Here is a 15,768-nt window from a genome sequence, read left to right on the forward strand (position 1 = left end):
AATTAAAGAATAGGTTGTCAATCTCCAAGTAAGCCTGTAAGACCCCTGAGGGATGTCATTGATACCCTCCGCATGGATCTGAATTACGACTCCCAGCATCCCATTTGGGCGCAGTACTCCGTGCGGCCTTTCCCCTTCCAGCTCCGCCCGCTCCCTTTTGCCGCTCGTCGCCCCGGACTTGTCTCTTCTTGACTTTTCGACACTTTTTATTACTTGTGCTGCAGGCGAGGAGGAGATCTCCAGAACCCGTCAGCCCCTGTCCCTGGTATTCAGCGTTTCGTGCGTCAGAAGCGGTCATACAGGATCTGCGTGTAGGTGTTAGCTTACTGACAAACGCCTGACGTTCAATGGCTGAACAAAAGGAGGATTTTTTTTTTTTGTATTTTGTGTATTTTCTATGACTTCCGGTGCTTTGTTATTTACTAAAATTCTAATTGGTGAAGATTTATGTTTTAGTACTTAGACGCCCTGAAGCAAAGGGTTAAGATACTTTGTCTCCGTCGTCTGGTGATGGAGAACAAGAAGCCCATAGGATCTGTATATATGGCCCGTCCTATCACGTTGTTGATACAGGAGTCCGCCATTGAGTGGTGGCCGCAGTGTCTGACCAGTAGCAGTGCAGCATCACAGTGCTCAGCGCCCGGGACACTTCTAGGCTAGGACCCGCCTCCATTGCACTTGTGGGGGAGACGTCCATAGGGATCATTCTTATACTTGTGAGTCTTCTAGTTCTTGGTTGTGTCGAGCCCACTGGAAGAGTAGCAGCTCTTTCCAGTACGTCCCCTTCCCCTTAATTACCATCTGTAGGATTCCCTCGGAGGGTGTAGCAGGTACAAGGCCCAGACCCTCCATGGTGCAGGTCTCTGCATAGAGCCCAATGGTGGGACCTGACAGGGGACACCGCAGACGACACCCTGGGAATCGTTGTGGTGTGCATGGAATAGATGACACTTTTTCTTAATAGTTTTATTCATTTTTGGTCTTTTGCCTTTTTTCATTGACAGGTCCCAGCGGAGTTGATCTCCATCACAAGAAGCGGCCAGGGGCCACCAGCCGACCCACCGAGAGGGCGTTCTTCTGCTGTGAGGTAATTACACATCCCCCACCCTCATAACGTCATGGTCACATCTTCACTGGAGGATCTGTCAGAAATGTTGGACACCATGATGGAAATCTGATGGATCCGGTTATGATCCAGCAGGACCTGTTTGTCATATAATGGATCCTTCTCTTCTTGTATGAGGACACTTCCATCCAGTGCATTTGGGTGCAGTTTGTTAAGTTTACAGGTGAAACTTGTTCAAGGGGTTGTCGAGGAGTTAAGTTTATCTGATGTCCTCCAGAGGCTTCTTCATGTTGGACTTGGAGGTTCTGGCCTTGCTTCAGATCCTGAGCCCTGGTCACTCCACCACCAGGTAATTTCCTATAATTCCATCCCCCATAGAACAGATAACTAGGAGAGAAGATGCAGTGACCCAGGGGGCGGCGGGGCTGGCTCATATCGTGTGACCCAAGGTTAGAGTCTTGGGGTCCAGCATGAAGAAATCACTAATGGAAGGCAAGTAAAGTCCCCGGACAAGCCCTTGAAAGAGGTATCCAAGGATGTATCAGTTGTCCATTGAAGATCAGCGGGGAGTTTGACAACCAGGATCCTTGGAGATCAACTTCTGGTGGAAGGGCGGCATGTTCAGCAGGGGTCCTATTCTAGTAATAGGAGTAGTAGGGGTCCTATTCTAGTAATAGGGGTAGTAGGGGTCCTATTCTAGTAATAGTGGTAGTAGGGGTCCTATTCTAGTAATAGGAGTAGTAGGGGTCCTATTCTAGTAATAGGGGTAGTAGGGGTCCTATTCTAGTAATAGTGGTAGTAGGGGTCCTATTCTAGTTATAGGGGTAGTAGGGGCCCTATTCTAGTAATAGTGGTAGTAGGGGTCCTATTCTAGTAATAGTGGTAGTAGGGGTCCTATTCTAGTTATAGGGGTAGTAGGGGTCCTATTCTAGTAATAGGGGTAGTAGGGGTCCTATTCTAGTAATAGGAGTAGTAGGGGTCCTATTCTAGTAATAGGGGTAGTAGGGGTCCTATTCTAGTTATAGGGGTAGTAGGGGCCCTATTCTAGTAATAGTGGTAGTAGGGGTCCTATTCTAGTAATAGTGGTAGTAGGGGTCCTATTCTAGTAGTAGGGGTCCTATTCTAGTAGTAGGGGTCCTATTCTAGTAATAGGGGTAGTAGGGGTCCTATTCTAGTAATAGGGGTAGTAGGGGTCCTATTCTAGTAATAGGGGTAGTAGGGGTCCTATTCTAGTAATAGGGGTAGTAGGGGTCCTATTCTAGTAATAGGGGTAGTAGGGGTCCTATTCTAGTAATAGGGGTAGTAGGGGTCCTATTCTAGTAATAGGGGTAGTAGGGGTCCTATTCTAGTAATAGGGGTAGTAGGGGTCCTATTCTAGTAATAGGGGTAGTAGGGGTCCTATTCTAGTAATAGTGGTAGTAGGGGTCCTATTCTAGTACTAGGGGTAGTAGGGGTCCTATTTTAGTAATAGGGGTAGTAGGGGTCCTATTCTAGTACTAGGGGTAGTAGGGGTCCTATTCTAGTACTAGGGGTAGTAGGGGTCCTATTTTAGTAATAGGGGTAGTAGGGGTCCTATTCTAGTAATAGTGGTAGTAGGTGTCCTATTCTAGTAATAGGGGTAGTAGGGGTCCTATTGTAGTAATAGGGGTAGTAGGGGTCCTATTCTAGTAATAGGGGTAGTAGGGGTCCTATTCTAGTAATAGCGGTAGTAGGGGTCCTATTCTAGTTATAGGGGTAGTAGGGGTCCTATTGTAGTACTAGGGGTAGTAGGGGTCCTATTCTAGTAATAGGGGTAGTAGGGGTTCTATTCTAGTAATAGGGGTAGTAGGGGTCCTATTCTAGTAATAGGGGTAGTAGGGGTCCTATTCTAGTAGTATGGGTAGTAGGGGTCCTATTCTAGTAATAGGGGTAGTAGGGGTCCTATTCTAGTAATAGGGGTAGTAGGGGTCCTATTCTAGTAATAGGGGTAGTAGGGGTCCTATTCTAGTAATAGAGGTAGTAGGGGTCCTATTCTAGTACTAGGGGTAGTAGGGGTCCTATTCTAGTACTAGGGGTAGTAGGGGTCCTATTCTAGTAATGGGGGTAGTAGGGGTCCTATTCTAGTAATAGGGGTAGTAGGGGTCCTATTCTAGTACTAGGGGTAGTAGGGGTCCTATTCTAGTAATAGTGGTAGTAGGGGTCCTATTCTAGTAATAGGGGTAGTAGGGGTCCTATTCTAGTAATAGTGGTAGTAGGGGTCCTATTCTAGTAATAGGGGTAGTAGGGGTCCTATTCTAGTACTAGGGGTAGTAGGGGTCCTATTCTAGTAATAGAGGTAGTAGGGGTCCTATTCTAGTACTAGGGGTAGTAGGGGTCCTATTCTAGTAATAGTGGTAGTAGGGGTCCTATTCTAGTACTAGGGGTAGTAGGGGTCCTATTCTAGTTATAGGGGTAGTAGGGGTCCTATTCTAGTAATAGTGGTAGTAGGGGTCCTATTCTAGTAATAGTGGTAGTAGGGGTCCTATTCTAGTAATAGTGGTAGTAGGGGTCCTATTCTAGTAATAGTGGTAGTAGGGGTCCTATTCTAGTAATAGGGGTAGTAGGGGTCCTATTCTAGTACTAGTGGTAGTAGGGGTCCTATTCTAGTTATAGGGGTAGTAGGGGTCCTATTCTAGTACTAGGGGTAGTAGGGGTCCTATTCTAGTTATAGGGGTAGTAGGGGTCCTATTCTAGTACTAGGGGTAGTAGGGGTCCTATTCTAGTAATAGGGGTAGTATGGGTCCTATTCTAGTAATAGAGGTAGTAGGGGTCCTATTCTAGTACTAGGGGTAGTAGGGGTCCTATTCTAGTTATAGGGGTAGTAGGGGTCCTATTCTAGTAATAGTGGTAGTAGGGGTCCTATTCTAGTAATAGTGGTAGTAGGGGTCCTATTCTAGTAATAGTGGTAGTAGGGGTCCTATTCTAGTAATAGGGGTAGTAGGGGTCCTATTCTAATAATAGTGGTAGTAGGGGTCCTATTCTAGTTATAGGGGTAGTAGGGGTCCTATTCTAGTAATAGGGGTAGTAGGGGTCCTATTCTAGTACTAGGGGTAGTAGGGGTCCTATTCTAGTAATAGGGGTAGTATGGGTCCTATTCTAGTAATAGTGGTAGTAGGGGTCCTATTCTAGTAATAGTGGTAGTAGGGGTCCTATTCTAGTAATAGTGGTAGTAGGGGTCCTTTTCTAGTAATAGGGGTAGTATGGGTCCTATTCTAGTAATAGAGGTAGTAGGGGTCCTATTCTAGTACTAGGGGTAGTAGGGGTCCTATTCTAGTAATAGTGGTAGTAGGGGTCCTATTCTAGTAATAGGGGTAGTAGGGGTCCTATTCTAGTAATAGTGGTAGTAGGGGTCCTATTCTAGTACTAGGGGTAGTAGGGGTCCTATTCTAGTTATAGGGGTAGTAGGGGTCCTATTCTAGTAATAGTGGTAGTAGGGGTCCTATTCTAGTTATAGGGGTAGTAGGGGTCCTATTCTAGTAATAGGGGTAGTAGGGGTCCTATTCTAGTACTAGGGGTAGTAGGGGTCCTATTCTAGTAATAGGGGTAGTAGGGGTCCTATTCTAGTAATAGCGGTAGTAGGGGTCCTATTCTAGTTATAGGGGTAGTAGGGGTCCTATTCTAGTACTAGGGGTAGTAGGGGTCCTATTCTAGTAATAGGGGTAGTAGGGGTCCTATTCTAGTAATAGCGGTAGTAGGGGTCCTATTCTAGTTATAGGGGTAGTAGGGGTCCTATTCTAGTACTAGGGGTAGTAGGGGTCCTATTCTAGTACTAGGGGTAGTAGGGGTCCTATTCTAGTTATAGGGGTAGTAGGGGTCCTATTCTAGTAATAGTGGTAGTAGGGGTCCTATTCTAGTTATAGGGGTAGTAGGGGTCCTATTCTAGTAATAGGGGTAGTAGGGGTCCTATTCTAGTACTAGGGGTAGTAGGGGTCCTATTCTAGTAATAGGGGTAGTAGGGGTCCTATTCTAGTAATAGCGGTAGTAGGGGTCCTATTCTAGTTATAGGGGTAGTAGGGGTCCTATTCTAGTACTAGGGGTAGTAGGGGTCCTATTCTAGTAATAGGGGTAGTAGGGGTCCTATTCTAGTAATAGCGGTAGTAGGGGTCCTATTCTAGTTATAGGGGTAGTAGGGGTCCTATTCTAGTACTAGGGGTAGTAGGGGTCCTATTCTAGTAATAGTGGTAGTAGGGGTCCTATTCTAGTAATAGCGGTAGTAGGGGTCCTATTCTAGTAATAGGGGTAGTAGGGGTCCTATTCTAGTAATAGTGGTAGTAGGGGTCCTATTCTAGTACTAGGGGTAGTAGGGGTCCTATTCTAGTAATAGAGGTAGTAGGGGTCCTATTCTAGTACTAGGGGTAGTAGGGGTCCTATTCTAGTAATAGGGGTAGTAGGGGTCCTATTCTAGTAATAGTGGTAGTAGGGGTCCTATTCTAGTTATAGGGGTAGTAGGGGTCCTATTCTAGTTATAGGGGTAGTAGGGGTCCTATTCTAGTAATAGTGGTAGTAGGGGTCCTATTCTAGTTATAGGGGTAGTAGGGGTCCTATTCTAGTAATAGGGGTAGTAGGGGTCCTATTCTAGTAATAGTGGTAGTAGGGGTCCTATTCTAGTTATAGGGGTAGTAGGGGTCCTATTCTAGTAATAGGGGTAGTAGGGGTCCTATTCTAGTAATAGTGGTAGTAGGGGTCCTATTCTAGTAATAGGGGTAGTAGGGGTCCTATTCTAGTAATAGTGGTAGTAGGGGTCCTATTCTAGTAATAGGGGTAGTAGGGGTCCTATTCTAGTAATAGGGGTAGTAGGGGTCCTATTCTAGTAATAGCGGTAGTAGGGGTCCTATTCTAGTAATAGCGGTAGTAGGGGTCCTATTCTAGTAATAGCGGTAGTAGGGGTCCTATTCTAGTTATAGGGGTAGTAGGGGTCCTATTCTAGTAATAGCGGTAGTAGGGGTCCTATTCTAGTACTAGGGGTAGTAGGGGTCCTATTCTAGTACTAGGGGTAGTAGGGGTCCTATTCTAGTACTAGGGGTAGTAGGGGTCCTATTCTAGTACTAGGGGTAGTAGGGGTCCTATTCTAGTAATAGCGGTAGTAGGGGTCCTATTCTAGTAATAGCGGTAGTAGGGGTCCTATTCTAGTTATAGGGGTAGTAGGGGTCCTATTCTAGTACTAGGGGTAGTAAGGGTCCTATTCTAGTAATAGGGGTAGTAGGGGTCCTATTCTAGTAATAGCGGTAGTAGGGGTCCTATTCTAGTAATAGGGGTAGTAGGGGTCCTATTCTAGTAATAGTGGTAGTAGGGGTCCTATTCTAGTACTAGGGGTAGTAGGGGTCCTATTCTAGTAATAGAGGTAGTAGGGGTCCTATTCTAGTACTAGGGGTAGTAGGGGTCCTATTCTAGTAATAGGGGTAGTAGGGGTCCTATTCTAGTAATAGTGGTAGTAGGGGTCCTATTCTAGTTATAGGGGTAGTAGGGGTCCTATTCTAGTTATAGGGGTAGTAGGGGTCCTATTCTAGTAATAGTGGTAGTAGGGGTCCTATTCTAGTTATAGGGGTAGTAGGGGTCCTATTCTAGTAATAGGGGTAGTAGGGGTCCTATTCTAGTAATAGTGGTAGTAGGGGTCCTATTCTAGTTATAGGGGTAGTAGGGGTCCTATTCTAGTAATAGGGGTAGTAGGGGTCCTATTCTAGTAATAGTGGTAGTAGGGGTCCTATTCTAGTAATAGGGGTAGTAGGGGTCCTATTCTAGTAATAGTGGTAGTAGGGGTCCTATTCTAGTAATAGGGGTAGTAGGGGTCCTATTCTAGTAATAGGGGTAGTAGGGGTCCTATTCTAGTAATAGCGGTAGTAGGGGTCCTATTCTAGTACTAGGGGTAGTAGGGGTCCTATTCTAGTTATAGGGGTAGTAGGGGTCCTATTCTAGTAATAGCGGTAGTAGGGGTCCTATTCTAGTAATAGCGGTAGTAGGGGTCCTACTCTATCTCCTTTAAGTACGTAGATTTGACCTGAAAAATTCCGAGTGTGCACTGAAACCATCCAGTCTCCGTGCAGTTTTTTGCAGTGCAGGCTTGTCTGTATGGTGTGAATGTGCCGAGCTCCCCCCCCCCCCCCCCCCCTTATTGTACTTCTCTGTATCCAGTAGTAGTAAGATACAGTTTTGCTTTGTTCCTCTGATCTTTGCTTATTTCTATCGTTAAAGGTGTTGTCCAGGTGTTAAAGGGGTTTTACAAAACTTGCATATCAATGACCTGGCCATAGTGTTCGGCTGAGCTATGCGGCCTTTACACTGAATACCAAGCACAGCACTGCGCCTTGTAGTGGTTTGCTTGGTATTGCAGCTCAGCCCCATTCACATGAACAGGACTGAGCTGTTGTTGTACCCTGTGATGTCTTAGAACTGCTTGTGTACACCGTAGCCTCATCCAACAGCTGTTGAGTGGCGATCCTCGGTATCCGATCTAAGGCTAGGTTATCAATATCTGATTAGTGGGGGTCTAACACCAAGTACCCCCACAGATCAGGTGCTCAAAGGGACAGCGGAACCCAAGTGTATCACATTCATGTGTCATCTGGTCTAAGTGCAGCTCAAGTGAATTGGGCTGAGCTGCAATACAAAGTACAGCCACTATGTAATGTGTGGCGCTGTGTTTAGTATTCAGCGGAGAAGCCGTAGCACTCACCCCAACACTACGGCTTCTTTAAAGGGATCCTATTATTAAAACAATATTTTTTCTTGATAACACGTAGGAATAGCCTTAAGAAAGGCTATCCTTCTCCTACCTTTAGATGTCTTCTTCACGCCGCCATTTGTTAGAAATCCAGGTTTTCTTCTGTATACAAATGAGTTCTCCGCAGCACTGGGGACGGGCCTCCGCTCAAACAGCACTGGGGGCGTCCCCAATGCTGCAAGAGAACTCTCCAGCGCCGCCTCCATCTTCTTCACTTCTTCAGGAATGGGTTCTTCACGTGTCGCCTTTCGGCGCTGGCTTCAGACCTCTAAGTCTCGGGTAACGCTGACTGCTCATGCCCTCCTGGTGTAAGTCGCCATTTTCTTGTGGCCACTTACACAGTAAGTTGGGGTAACCGGCCACAAGAAAATGGCTGTGCGCATGTGCAGTCAGCTCTGCCCGAGGCCCGATGTGCATGCGTAGAAGTTTGACCCCAACACTGGAAGAAGAAGCAGGGAAAGGCCATTCCAGAAGAAGATAGATGATCACTGGAGATTTCTCTCGCAGCATTGGGCCCGCCCCCAGTGCTGTGAGAGAACTAATTTGCATACCGTAGAAAACTGGAATTTGTACTGAACAGCGTGTATTATATTGTTTATTATCCCGTGCCTAGCAGTGGCGAGCTCGCAGGGTGATGACAATCTATCGCTTGTGACAGATCCATAGGGATCACTACACACTATTGTCCGGTTCTTCTGACCTCCTATTGGGTATTGGGTCCGGATCCCGCCGCCTGCGATCGCTCCCCATCACTCGTTTCGCGCCGCGCTGTTGGTATTGCACTTTCTTCCTCCGACCTGTTTCATTCCACTTTTCACTCATTTCTTGAATTAAATCCTACTTCCAGTTTCGGCGTGCACACGGGCCTGGCGATGGCGAGCCGGGCGGGACGATTACAATCTATCACGTTCACTTGGGCAACGAGGAGCATTAAGAAGAAAATCTTATTTTTAATTACCCCGCTGTCAGCGCCCGGAGCGGCTGCAGGAAGAGATACGACGTCCCTTTTGCTCTAGCCTTTTGGAGAGGTCGCCCGCTTCTCAAAACTGTTTACCGCCAGGAACGGCGAGTATCAAATGGCAAGCCGAGGAGTTTCCGTGGCCGGGGTAGTTTTTTATTCTTAATTGAGCCGGTCATAAAGCATACCAATTAAACCAGGTAACCTTTTAAGACGTCGCTGTGACGTCTCATTTGAATAATACCTCCGCCCGGCTCCACTTGGCGTTTTATCTCTCCAGGACAGCGAGATGCCCTGCGCCCCCGCTACACCGGAGATTGAAAGAGCAACCTGGGAAGAGGAGCCATATTGGTTATCTGCTGTGTAATGTCATCCGCCTCCTTGCCGCATCATTATAGTATGGCAGGAGGGGGGTTATCCTCAGAGTACACTGTTATAATACACCCCCCTCCCCATAATAAATGCAGAAAACCAGCGCACCTAATACATCCGTCTGCTTCATGATTTAAAATTATGCCTGGAAACTGCTGCAGAAAATAATTTCCTACCGCCCACCGTATGTATTAGTGTCAGTGAAAATGTGAGCCGAACAGACCCAACAAGACCCGCTAGTCACAGAAGGCTTTGTATGTAGCCCGGATGGAGCGGCATCTACAGAGGCATGAAAGCGAAAAATACAGTCGTAAGAAATCAGCTGAACACATGACAGCGAAATTGTACCGTTCTAAGAGTGTGCAAAATTATACAAGAGAAGTGCTAAGACAATGTCAGAGGTCCGCAGAAGTCAGTATAGAGAGGGCGGTATTATAGTAGTTATATTCTTGTACATAGGAGTAGTATTATAGTAGTTATATTCTTGTACATAGGAGGTAGTATTATAGTAGTTATATTCTTATACATAGGGGGCAGTATTATAGTAGTTATATTCTTGTACATAGGAGTAGTATTATAGTAGTTATATTCTTGTACATAGGAGGTAGTATTATAGTAGTTATATTCTTGTACATAGGAAGTAGTATTATAGTAGTTATATTCTTGTACATAGGAGCAGTATTATAGTAGTTATATTCTTGTACATAGGAGTAGTATTATAGTAGTTATATTCTTGTACATAGGAGCAGTATTATAGTAGTTATATTCTTGTACATAGGAGTAGTATTATAGTAGTTATATTCTTGTACATAGGAGTAGTATTATAGTAGTTATATTCTTGTACATAGGAACAGTATTATAGTAGATATATTCTTGTACATAGGAGCAGTATTATAGTAGTTATATTCTTGTACATAGGAGCAGTATTATAGTAGTTATATTCTTGTACATAGCAGCAGTATTATAGTAGTTATATTCTTGTACATAGGAGTAGTATTATAGCAGTTATATTCTTGTACATAGGAGCAGTATTATAGTAGTTATATTCTTGTACATAGCAGCAGTATTATAGTAGTTATATTCTTGTACATAGGAGTAGTATTATAGTAGTTATATTCTTGTACATAGGGGGCGGTATTATAGTAGTTATATTCTTGTACATAGGAGGTAGTATTATAGTAGTTATATTCTTGTACATAGGAGCAGTATTATAGTAGTTATATTCTTGTACATAGGAGGTAGTATTATAGTAGTTATATTCTTGTACATAGGAGCAGTATTATAGTAGTTATATTCTTGTACATAGGAGTAGTATTATAGTAGTTATATTCTTGTACATAGGGGGCGGTATTATAGTAGTTATATTCTTGTACATAGGAGCAGTATTATAGTAGTTATATTCTTGTACATAGCAGCAGTATTATAGTAGTTATATTCTTGTATATAGGAGTAGTATTATAGTAGTTATATTCTTGTACATAGGGGGCGGTATTATAGTAGTTATATTCTTGTACATAGGAGGTAGTATTATAGTAGTTATATTCTTGTACATAGGAGCAGTATTATAGTAGTTATATTCTTGTACATAGGAGCAGTATTATAGTAGTTATATTCTTGTACATAGGAGGTAGTATTATAGTAGTTATATTCTTGTACATAGGAGCAGTATTATAGTAGTTATATTCTTGTACATAGCAGGTAGTATTATAGTAGTTATATTCTTGTACATAGGGGGCGGTATTATAGTAGTTATATTCTTGTACATAGGAGGTAGTATTATAGTAGTTATATTCTTGTACATAGGAGCAGTATTATAGTAGTTATATTCTTGTACATAGCAGGTAGTATTATAGTAGTTATATTCTTGTACATAGGGGGCGGTATTATAGTAGTTATATTCTTGTACATAGGAGGTAGTATTATAGTAGTTATATTCTTGTACATAGGAGCAGTATTATAGTAGTTATATTCTTGTACATAGGAGCAGTATTATAGTAGTTATATTCTTGTACATAGGAGGTAGTATTATAGTAGTTATATTCTTGTACATAGGAGCAGTATTATAGTAGTTATATTCTTGTACATAGGAGCAGTATTATAGTAGTTATATTCTTGTACATAGGAGCAGTATTATAGTAGTTATATTCTTGTACATAGCAGGTAGTATTATAGTAGTTATATTCTTGTACATAGGAGGTAGTATTATAGTAGTTATATTCTTGTACATAGGAGTAGTATTATAGTAGTTATATTCTTGTACATAGGAGCAGTATTATAGTAGTTATATTTTTGTACATAGGGGGCAGTATTATAGTAGTTATATTCTTGTACATAGGAGTAGTATTATAGTAGTTATATTTTTGTACATAGAGGGCAGTATTATAGTAGTTATATTCTTGTACATAGGAGCAGTAATATAATGTTTGTAGATGGGGCAGTATATTCTTCTGTAGTCGAGCTCTTGTTTCTGCAGTATATGATATGAATACTGTAGTGTAAGTTTAATATTTCTGGACCCTTTATACGGTATATTATTACATTTCTTAGTGATTCATCTCGTGAATCCTTAGTCTTTCTTGACACTTTGGTGCCAACCATGGATTGGGGGGTCACATATATATATATATATATATATATATATATATATATATATATACACACACTACAGGCTGATATCTTCACGCTCTTGTGAGGACTAAGGACCGGCTTTCATGTACTGACGGCTGATACGGACATGAGTGACGGGCGTCGTGGTTAGCGCTGCTCGGTTATTATTTTTTCCTGGCTCTGGGTTTTATCCATTTCTTCGTCCTTTTTGTATTGCCATATCTCTCGCCGTACTGGTCGGATCATCTAGTATGTAGTATTTTATATCAGAAGTTTGCATTGGTCTTGCTTGCCAGCGATGGCGATATTTGCAACACATGTGTTTACATCAATGACTGTGGCGGTGCTGGGCGGCGCACGTACGCCACGTACATGATGGATTTCAGCGCGGTTTTCTGGGCCCCCTCTGGTGATTGGCCACCTCTAATGATCCTTGCTGCAGACTTATTAACTATTGATGGGCGGTAATTGATGGGCTCTGCATAGTCAGTGGGGGTTTATATATGTACAAAGAGAACCTGCTTAGACTATGGGGGACGTCGCTGCGGCAGGAACGTCTAATAAGCCCCCCCACCCTCCCCATATCTGAAGGACCGTACAGTGCAGCTGCCTAACTATGTCCCATGATGTGACGAGCGCAGAGCACTTGTGCTGAGGGAGTGTTATTGTTGTCTTTGCTGTTAATGATCCTCGGAAACAATCCTGTGACGTCTGAAGTCGCTCTCCATGATCAAAGCGAGTGTCTGCCGTCAGTGATGGGATCCGGCCTTGTTATGGGGCACTGTGTATATTAGCGAGCTGCTCCCTTTACTCACTGCTGCCTATGGACACACTGTGCTCAGCAGCGCCCCCACCTGTGTGTACACACTGTGCTCAGCAGCGCCCCCACCTGTACGTATACACTGTGCTCAGCAGCGCCCTCACCTGTGCGTATACACTGTGCTCAGCAGCGCCCCCACCTGTGCGTACACACTGTGCTCAGCAGCACCTCCACCTATGTACACACTGAGCTCAGCAGCGCCCTCACCTGTACGTATACACTGTGCTCAGCAGCGCCCCCACCTGTGCGTATACACTGTGCTCAGCAGCGCCCTCACCTGTACGTATACACTGTGCTCAGCAGCGCCCCCACCTGTACGTATACACTGTGCTCAGCAGCACCCTCACCTGTGCGTATACACTGTGCTCAGCAGCACCTCCACCTATGTACACACTGAGCTCAGCAGCGCCCTCACCTGTACGTATACACTGTGCTCAGCAGCACCTCCACCTATGTACACACTGAGCTCAGCAGCGCCCTCACCTGTGCGTATACACTGTGCTCAGCAGCGCCCCCACCTGTGCGTGCACAGTGTTCAACAGCGCCCCCACCTATGTACACACTGTGCTCAGCAGCGCCCCCACCTCTGCGTACACACTGACCTCAGAAGCGCCCCCACCTCTGCGCACACACTGAGCTCAGCAGCGCCCTCACCTGTGCATACACACTGTGCTCAGCAGCGCCCCCACCTGTGCGTGCACACTGACAGTATGAGCAGATTATGTCCCGCTTTTTCCTGCATCCCTAATGACCGGGGCTGTTGCACGCAGCGAGCGTCTCTTCTCGTCATTCTCTCCCGTCGTGTAAGAGGCAGAAATACAATTTCACACTTTGTTTCCCGTTTCCGCTCCTTTTGCTCAATCTCACTAATTTCTTGCCTGATTTTTGAGGGTTCCGGCATGTTCTCAGACTGTGCTTACTCACATCATTGAGCGGCCACCCAAGCACATTAACTTCATTTACTTCCCCGCTCTCTTCTTCATTCTGGATTTATGTTTTTCTGCTTGCAAACAATCTCAAGTGTACGAAACATCAGAGGCTCGCCAGGAGCGGGGATTAACCCTGTGTATGACCATGGGCGTAGTGGTGGAGTCCTGCAGGGTGACACCCAGAAGGGGAGCAATAGTGTGACATACCTCTAATCCTAAACCTGAGAATCCTGCACCAAACCCCACCGATACTGTGCAAGATGTTGTGTGCAGAATAGTGAGCGCAGCTCTGGAGTATAATACAGGATAAGTAATGTAATGTATGTACACAGTGACTGCACCAGCAGAATAGTGAGCGCAGCTCTGGAGTATAATACAGGATAAGTAATGTAATGTATGTACACAGTGACTGCACCAGCAGAATAGTGAGCGCAGCTCTGGAGTATAATACAGGATAAGTAATGTAATGTATGTACACAGTGACTGTACCAGCAGAATAGTGAGCGCAGCTCTGGAGTATAATACAGGATAAGTAACGTAATGTATGTACACAGTGACTGTACCAGCAGAATAGTGAGTGCAGCTCTGGAGTATAATACAGGATAAGTAATGTAATGTATGTACACAGTGACTGCACCAGCAGAATAGTGAGCGCAGCTCTGGAGTATAATACAGGATAAGTAATGTAATGTATGTACACAGTGACTGCACCAGCAGAATAGTGAGCGCAGCTCTGGAGTATAATACAGGATAAGTAATGTAATGTAATGTATGTACACAGTGACTGTACCAGCAGAATAGTGAGCGCAGCTCTGGAGTATAATACAGGATAAGTAATGTAATGTATGTACACAGTGACTGTACCAGCAGAATAGTGAGCGCAGCTCTGGAGTATAATACAGGATAAGTAATGTATGTACACAGTGACTGTACCAGCAGAATAGTGAGCGCAGCTCTGGAGTATAATACAGGATAAGTAATGTAATGTATGTACACAGTAACTGTACCAGCAGAATAGTGAGCGCAGCTCTGGAGTATAATACAGGATAAGTAATGTAATGTATGTACACAGTGACCACCAGCAGAATAGTGAGCGCAGCTCTGGAGTATAATACAGGATAAGTAATGTAATGTATGTACACAGTGACTGCACCAGCAGAATAGTGAGCGCAGCTCTGGAGTATAATACAGGATAAGTAATGTAATGTATGTACACAGTGACTGTACCAGCAGAATAGTGAGTGCAGCTCTGGAGTATAATACAGGATAAGTAATGTATGTACACAGTGACTGCACCAGCAGAATAGTGAGTGCAGCTCTGGAGTATAATACAGGATAAGTAATGTAATGTATGTACACAGTGACTGCACCAGCAGAATAGTGAGCGCAGCTCTGGAGTATAATACAGGATAAGTAATGTAATGTATGTACACAGGGACTGTACCAGCAGAATAGTGAGCGCAACTCTGGAGTATAATACAGGATAAGTAATGTAATGTATGTACACAGGGACTGTACCAGCAGAATAGTGAGCGCAGCTCTGGAGTATAATACAGGATAAGTAATGTAATGTATGTACACAGTGACTGTACCAGCAGAATAGTGAGTGCAGCTCTGGAGTATAATGCAGGATAAGTAATGTAATGTATGTACACAGTGACTGCACCAGCAGAATAGTGAGCGCAGCTCTGGAGTATAATACAGGATAAGTAATGTAATGTATGTACACAGTGACTGTACCAGCAGAATAGTGAGCGCAGCTCTGGAGTATAATACAGGATAAGTAATGTAATGTATGTACACAGTGACTGTACCAGCAGAATAGTGAGCGCAGCTCTGGAGTATAATACAGGATAAGTAATGTAATGTATGTACACAGTGACCACCAGCAGAATAGTGAGCGCAGCTCTGGAGTATAATACAGGATAAGTAATGTAATGTATGTACACAGTGACTGCACCAGCAGAATAGTGAGCGCAGCTCTGGAGTATAATACAGGATAAGTAATGTAATGTATGTACACAGTGACTGTACCAGCAGAATAGTGAGTGCAGCTCTGGAGTATAATACAGGATAAGTAATGTAATGTATGTACACAGTGACTGTACCAGCAGAATAGTGAGTGCAGCTCTGGAGTATAATACAGGATAAGTAATGTAATGTATGTACACAGTGACTACACCAGCAGAATAGTGAGCGCAGCTCTGGAGTATAATACAGGATAAGTAATGTAATGTATGTACACAGTGACTGTACCAGCAGAATAGTGAGCGCAGCTCT

General features: G+C 44.1%; 1 protein-coding gene across 2 annotated transcripts in view; it reads left to right on the plus strand.

Annotated features, from left to right (window-relative positions):
* The window catches only part of TSNARE1 (t-SNARE domain containing 1), a 197,688-nt gene that overhangs the window by 11,951 nt on the left and 169,969 nt on the right, over positions 1–15,768 (plus strand). For both annotated transcript variants that reach the window (XM_075270039.1, XM_075270038.1), the window contains exon 2: positions 1,005–1,087. The gene's annotated coding sequence lies outside the window, so the exon portion shown is untranslated. The remainder of the gene's footprint in view (positions 1–1,004; positions 1,088–15,768) is intronic.

This window comes from Leptodactylus fuscus, chromosome 4 (assembly GCF_031893055.1).
Source record: "Leptodactylus fuscus isolate aLepFus1 chromosome 4, aLepFus1.hap2, whole genome shotgun sequence".
Classification (NCBI taxonomy): domain Eukaryota; kingdom Metazoa; phylum Chordata; class Amphibia; order Anura; family Leptodactylidae; genus Leptodactylus; species Leptodactylus fuscus.